At 37.6% G+C, this 6,696-nt stretch overlaps 1 long non-coding RNA gene across 1 annotated transcript; it reads left to right on the plus strand.

Annotated features, from left to right (window-relative positions):
• Positions 1-1,493: 1,493 nt before the first annotated feature.
• Positions 1,494-6,048, plus strand: LOC121668578. Its single transcript, XR_006017467.1, has 3 exons — positions 1,494-1,816; positions 1,915-2,078; positions 2,612-6,048. It is a non-coding gene; the product is annotated as an uncharacterized LOC121668578 (long non-coding RNA).
• Positions 6,049-6,696: the final 648 nt, after the last annotated feature.

Below are 6,696 nucleotides of genomic sequence, written 5' to 3' on the forward strand. Positions count from 1 at the left end.
TCCTCAGGAGTTGTTTGTTTCACCAATTTGCAGCCTGTTGTCTTCAATAAACCATTGATTTCTTCTCACAGAAGATTTTGATAAATGGTTTCTACTTGTATCAATATCCATCTTTACATGCAGCCAAACACATTTATCAAAGAATATCCATTTCTCACGATTTATTATTTCCTTTGCTGTCATTTTGGTCATTAATCTTCCATTTTCAAAACTATCCAGGGAGGACCTGAAAGAATACAGAGTAATTTTCCCTCAGCACAAGTAATGAAGAGTCAAAGCAAACACTGAGAGACTTTTAGCTGGGAAATTTCACAGCATTTAGATTCTACCCTCCTGCTGTTCTGACATAGATCACAGCACAGTGGGTAATGGAAAGTCAGTAGCATCCAGCTTGCAGATTTCAGGTCTACCTGTGTCCCCAAGGACAGCTCTATATCCAGGCCTTAAAGTCTCCAGCAGTGGACTCTCCCAAGCCTCCCTCCAGGCAAGTTATTCTGGTATTTGATTATTTCATTTTTTGAGTAACTTCCTTCATCTTCTTTCCTTCATCTTCTTTTTCTTTTTTTTTTTTGTGGGCATAGCTAATAGCAACATCTACAATGAAATAATTATTTCTCTTGTGTCAAGGATCTGCATACTGGAAGACTACTGTGTTCCACTCTCTCTCTTCCATCCTCCTCTTCCTTAAGCTTCACAACCTTATTTCTTTCATCCCTTCCTCAGAGAAGACTTTCAAGATGTTGCCACTTCCTTCCAGAGTCTCTCCAGGTGTTAAACATTTTTCAGGAAGGAACAGTGTGGTATTGTCGTGTGATGTTTATCTTGCTGTTCACCAAAACACACACAATTGCTTTGGTAGAACTGTTAGATAAAATTTTGGTCTGTTTTCCCCATTATTTCTGCCTAAATTGAAATGTGATGACAAATCACAATTACCTATATGCTAAATACAATTTTCAATATTTTCAATTTTCAATACAAAGTGATATATATACAATTTTCAATATAAAGTACACCTTTAAGTACTTTGTTCCTACACAAACTCTGAGATTGTTGAATCAATGTCATTTTTCTGCGCAATGGTGGAAAAAAATCCTTAGAGATAAAGAAAATAAGTAAACGCGAGTATAAAGGTTTGACTCGATGATGGTCTTCTTCAACCTTAATGTTTCTATGATTCTTTATTTCAGTAGGATTTTGAACACTGTAAGGGAGGAATCTTAGCTGACTGTTACTCATCTGCTACTAATCAGAATGACTTTCCCAAAGTCACACAGCAAGCATTTTGATGTAACTAATGCGGTACAGAAATGGAGATTTCATTCTGACCAACAGGGAAGAATAACGAAGTCTTGGAATAACTAAAATACTCGCCCAAGAAATATTTAAAATGTGATACAGTAAAGTACTTCTAAAAATCAATTTTTCATGGACAAACTATGGTAAGTTTTCTTCTTCTATACTACTTTATTTATAAAAGATGTATTTTACAAATTCATTTTTAGTAGTTTTTAAAGGAACTTACAAAAAGAAAAAGTTGACTGAAAGAAGTGCGTATCAGACCATATATCTGTAACACAGTTCTACAGTAAGCAGTTTTTCATTCCATGGATGATCTATGGTGAATAAATTTCTGCAACTATATTGCTTCTGGCCAGTAAGAGGATGTGTAATTGAGCTCTTCCACTCGTAGAGTGAGCCCCAGTCTAAAGGAATGTAAAAAATTGCATCTGAGCTTTCAAGAAACAAGTTGCACACAGGGGACTTGCTATGAAGGAGCTGTTGAAATGTAAGGTGCTAAGACTTCTATAACAAGGTAACCACATACATTGAGCCTTTAGTATGATTGATTGTGCTTTTGGTTTTTTGGGTTTTTTTGGTGGTTTTACTTTTCTCTTTTTTTCCCCTTTGCAGTGGTGATGTATTTTGCTTTGTTTTCTGACACAAACCTGCAGACAAATTGTAGGGGGCAGGAAAGAGACAACTTGAACTGCTGACTGCTTCAGTGAGACAGATCGTACGAGGAGCATCTCATATTTCATCAAACCTCCAGCGGTCAAATAGAGAGACTGAGTAAAGTAAGCAAGTAGGAGTCAGGTCTGGGTAAGCAGTACCATTAGTCAGTGAAAATTATGAGTCAAGTGCTAAGCAGTACTTTTTCTGTAGAGCTACCCTATCAAATAATTTTCTCAAAGCCAGAGCAGGTGTATGAGAGTTGTGTTTGGTTAAGATTGGTTGTACATATGTTAATCAAGGACACAGAAAAGCTTCACATCAGATTGATGTACCCTAGCAAGCCAGCTTAAGCGAAGTTAAAAAGCTGTGATAATTCCCTGAATTTCATGTTTTCACCGCATCTTTTGTGTTTTCCTGGTGCTCTTTTGCCATACACCCATAGAAAAGTTATTCCCAGTGCCATAGACAAAGATACATTAATAAATTAAATGAATCCACTTCTTTTATTGACACTCTAGAGTTTACATTTCTCTTTCTCCTAAGATGGTGGAGAAAAATAATTAAATTTATCCTTTTTTAAATTTTAAACTACTTGTATATTTCTCACCATATCTGTCAGTTATTCCTTGCTTCCACTTATTTGTGTCTTTTGCAGGGTGAGGAGAAGTTGACCTCCGTACTGGAAATTTTCTTTCCACAGTTGTGTCAGGACATGAAGAAGCTAATTTCTTTCTCTGACCCCAGCCATACACAGAAATAACAGATGTCTCAATATGCTGAGATCAGACATCAAGGGGCATCGGGGAGGACAGATGTTGCATCAACAGAGCTTTCCTTCTTCTGAATTAATCTGAAGTAAAGGGTTGTTTTCTGACCTTTTTCTTCCTAATTTAATCAAATTATATTGTACTAGTTCTCCTGATATCAAGTCTAATTATTTGCATTTATTTAGGGACTAATCCAGAAAAAAACAGATTTAGCTTTAAATGTAGACATATTTTTCCATAGGAAATTTCTCTGAGGAAACATCATGTAATTTAATCAGAAAATGAGCCTCTCTCTGTAGAATAAAGTGGGGCCAAATAAACTCCTTTAGATAGATGCACTTAAATGACATATTTAAAAACATGTAGAATTAATATGGAATCAAAATATGGTATTAATTTTGATAGAGTAAATGGACCCAAGGATCACTAAGGTGTTAACCTGATCAAGTCATTGTAAAGCAGTCACAAGTAGCTCAAATATTTGAGTACAGAGACCCTGGATCACCATAGCTAATTTCCATAACTAATACACACACACACACACACACAGAGTTTAGATTAGGGGGTAAAAACACAACCAACCAAAACCAAACATGCGGGGTTTTGAAGCTGAAAGGTTAGGAAACAGTCTGATTGTGCAAAGTTCATCTATTTGGGACTTTCCTGAGTCTTTTTTCGTGAGAGATACTGGTCAGGGCCTCTTAATCTGGATTAATCTTGATTATTAGTAGAGAAGAGTAAACTGTTTCTGCTGAAATTTTAGTCTTTTGCTCTCTTTGATAAAAAGTACAGAGAAGAGGAGGGAGGAGAGGTTTGGTAGCAGGAGGTGAGGTAGTTGGAGTTTACTCCCAGTCCTGGGATTCAAAGCAGCTGTTTATTTGTCGTGGATGGTCAGAGCCACTGGGACAACCTCAGCTGTTAGATTGGCACATCTGTCTCAGTCCCACAGCTGAGGCTGCAACCTGTCATGTCCAGCTGGGGTCCCACTGCCTCTCATGGAATGAGCTTCTGGGGCTGCTCTATAGAGCGAGTGCAGAGTCATGGAAGCAAAATAAAAATGAGGGAGAGAAAAAGGCGGGGATGGGAGGGGTGGTAGTATGTGGTATAGTTTGTTGTAAAGAGGATTGGAAGGAAGATAGTGCCAATGCAGTGGCATGTTGTTGGAGAGGAGACTGGAGCACAATCCCCAGTCTCTCTTGAGGTGGGTGTTTCTGAGGTGCTGTGGTCCCACACATGGTTGTGTGTTGATCAAGAATATTGCTGTCTGCCATTTCTGGGGACAGACTAGCTGTGCACACTCTCTGCATGACTTAGATAGGACACTAACATTCAGAGTGTAGTATGAAACATTTTGATCAACTGGTAAATTCAGAAGCAGGACCAAGGGCTTTTTTCAGAAAAATATAGTTCTCTTACCTTGAGTGGGTTTTGCCCTTAAAATCTGCCTCAAGGTATGAGTTGAAAAAATACTTTTCAAAATCATAGTTGAGAATAGTATTAATTAATTGAGAAGTAGTAATTAATGTTGGAAAGTCTGTTACCTGCATGTTCTACTGCTCTATGAACATTCAGATGCATAAAAGCTCAATTACACCCAAAGAACGTGTTGAGTCCTTGCTGAGCAGGAGGATGTAGTTCACATTTCACATCCCAGATCTGATTGTTTTGTTACCAGGTTTGGCTTTGTTCTCACTCAGCTCCAGGATGAGATCTGTGTGCTTGTTGTCTTCCTATGTACATAGGTTTCCTTTCAAAAACAGCCTGGGGTTGTGGACAGGGAAGAATCTGTGGTATGCTCTGATATCTTCCCAGACAGAGTGTTCCAAGGACCAGGGGTGTGGGTGCACCCATCCTGCATCCTCGCCATAGCCAGAGTCTCTGCATGGAGAGCAGCACCGATATCACTATGAAGAGAAGATCTTGGCAGCATCTCCAGGGATGTCAAAAGTGGGGTTTCTATAGTGCTATAGGAAGTATCCATAAAAAAGAGACAAGAACTCAACAACCTGTGATTGTACAAGACCCCCTTTATCTCCATTTTTCCCAATGGTGATCTAAGAAAACATTATAATAATTAATTTAAATGGCATTATTCATTATAATAAAATTATACAACTTTGCTGTCTGCTTTCTATAAACATTACTCTAGAGATTCTGAGGGGAAGCTGAAATGTAAACAGTACTTTTTTACATAAACATTCACTAAGAGTCTTGCTCTTTCTTCCTAGAGACTCCACACCAGCACTTGATTGCAAACTTAAATTAAATTGTTTGAAGACTGGGTTTAACATTTTTCAGTACATAAACAATATATTTCAAAGTAAACACTGTTATATGACATGTGCAACCTTAGAAATGTACCATTTTAATTATTACTGATGACATTGCTTGTTTATCCTTGGTATAACATCATTAATTGAAGTGAAATTACCTTTGATTTTACAGATGTAAATGGGCAAATTTAAATTCTTACTTTCTAATATGTAAACAACTAAATTTCACGTGTCTCTTATGAACACAGGAGGTGTTATTGAACAAACTGAAAACTTTGCTTATGTGCAAAGTGAGAAGGTAGTTTGGGTTGGTCTCTCTCTGAAATGATTCATTCTCTCACACAAGAAATCTCTCTCAGTTTAGTTGTTGCCTTAATCTGAGCTACGGTTCTTCTGACAAAGAAGATACTTGTGTAGTCTTCATATCCTGGAGTGTGCAGCACTCTAATGATGTAAATTACTCTCACTGCTATGTCTGGAAGAAATGGTATCAACCACATACCATGTCTTGGGCCTCTCTCCTCCTGCTCCTCTCTCCTAAAGTGGTTTTTCATGACAAGTGTTGCAAAACAGAAGCCAGTGGGAAACGTGCTGCTGAGCAAAGTAACTCTGTGAAGCAGAAAGTTAGAATCAGAGAACAAAAGGTTAGTTTTCTTGTAGAAAAGATAACAGCTTGAAAGTGTCTCCCTCTTCTCTCCCCACGTTAGAAAAGGGTGCACTAGTGAGGTTAGGTCAGCACACACATGTTTTAAATTAGTGGTTTATAAACAAGGAAGTGACAATTATTCGTTATGATTGTTTGTCAAATAATCACATCTGTACCTAATTACCATGTATGTGACAGTGTTTGCATTTCTCAGTAAGCTGAATTCAGTGAGAATAGCTTAGATGTTAAATTGTGAGCCCACATTTAATGGATACAAATATTTTAACACAGTATACATTGTGTTAAAAGTTATAAATAAAACTGCCATATAGCTCTAATCAGTTTCACTCCTTATCTTTCACTTGCAAAGTTTACGAAACACAGCAATAAACCTTAACGTACTCTCTGTGATGTGGGTTTCTCTCATTCCTAAAGACTTCTTATCAGACAAATTTTAGTCTTATTGTTTTATTACCTAATAGCGTTCTCTCTTTGTTAATACAGACATAGCCTCATTACACTCTGGCCAGGTTAACATTTTCAATATTCATCTTATTTATTTATATTTCTTTTTGCTATCTTTGCATGTAGTTCATTTCTTTAGAAACACAGGCTTTCACCAATGGTTTCATTTCCAAGGTCAGCTAATTTTAAATGTCATAAACTCAGCTTTGAAATACCAAACAAAGAAACCTTTCAATGCCCATTTGAATAAAGACAGAGACTTCTCTTTGACATTCTCCTCCCTCAGAAATTCTTATCTCAGATTCCATCCAAAAGTGTATTTGGGGAGAGGGAAATTGTAAGTAAGTCTTTACATGAGTGTTTGTTTGCCCCAGAGGTGTTTGTGCTGCCATCTCTTCAAGTCCTTGAGTTTAGGAGTCACTCAGGGTCCAGGAAAACATAACACATGCTTGAATTATTCCAAGGCTTTGGACTGGATTCTTGGAGCATGTGTGATGTTGTCTTGCCTGCTCTGAAAGAATGCTTTCCCAGCTGTTTCAGGGGTTTTAACACCCCGTTATGTCATTCTTCTATGTCTTACAGGGAGCAG

Source organism: Corvus kubaryi, unplaced genomic scaffold (genome assembly GCF_017639235.1).
Source record: "Corvus kubaryi isolate FWS band 111438036 unplaced genomic scaffold, C.kubaryi_AGA036_p1.0 37385, whole genome shotgun sequence".
NCBI classification, from domain to species: Eukaryota; Metazoa; Chordata; class Aves; order Passeriformes; family Corvidae; genus Corvus; species Corvus kubaryi.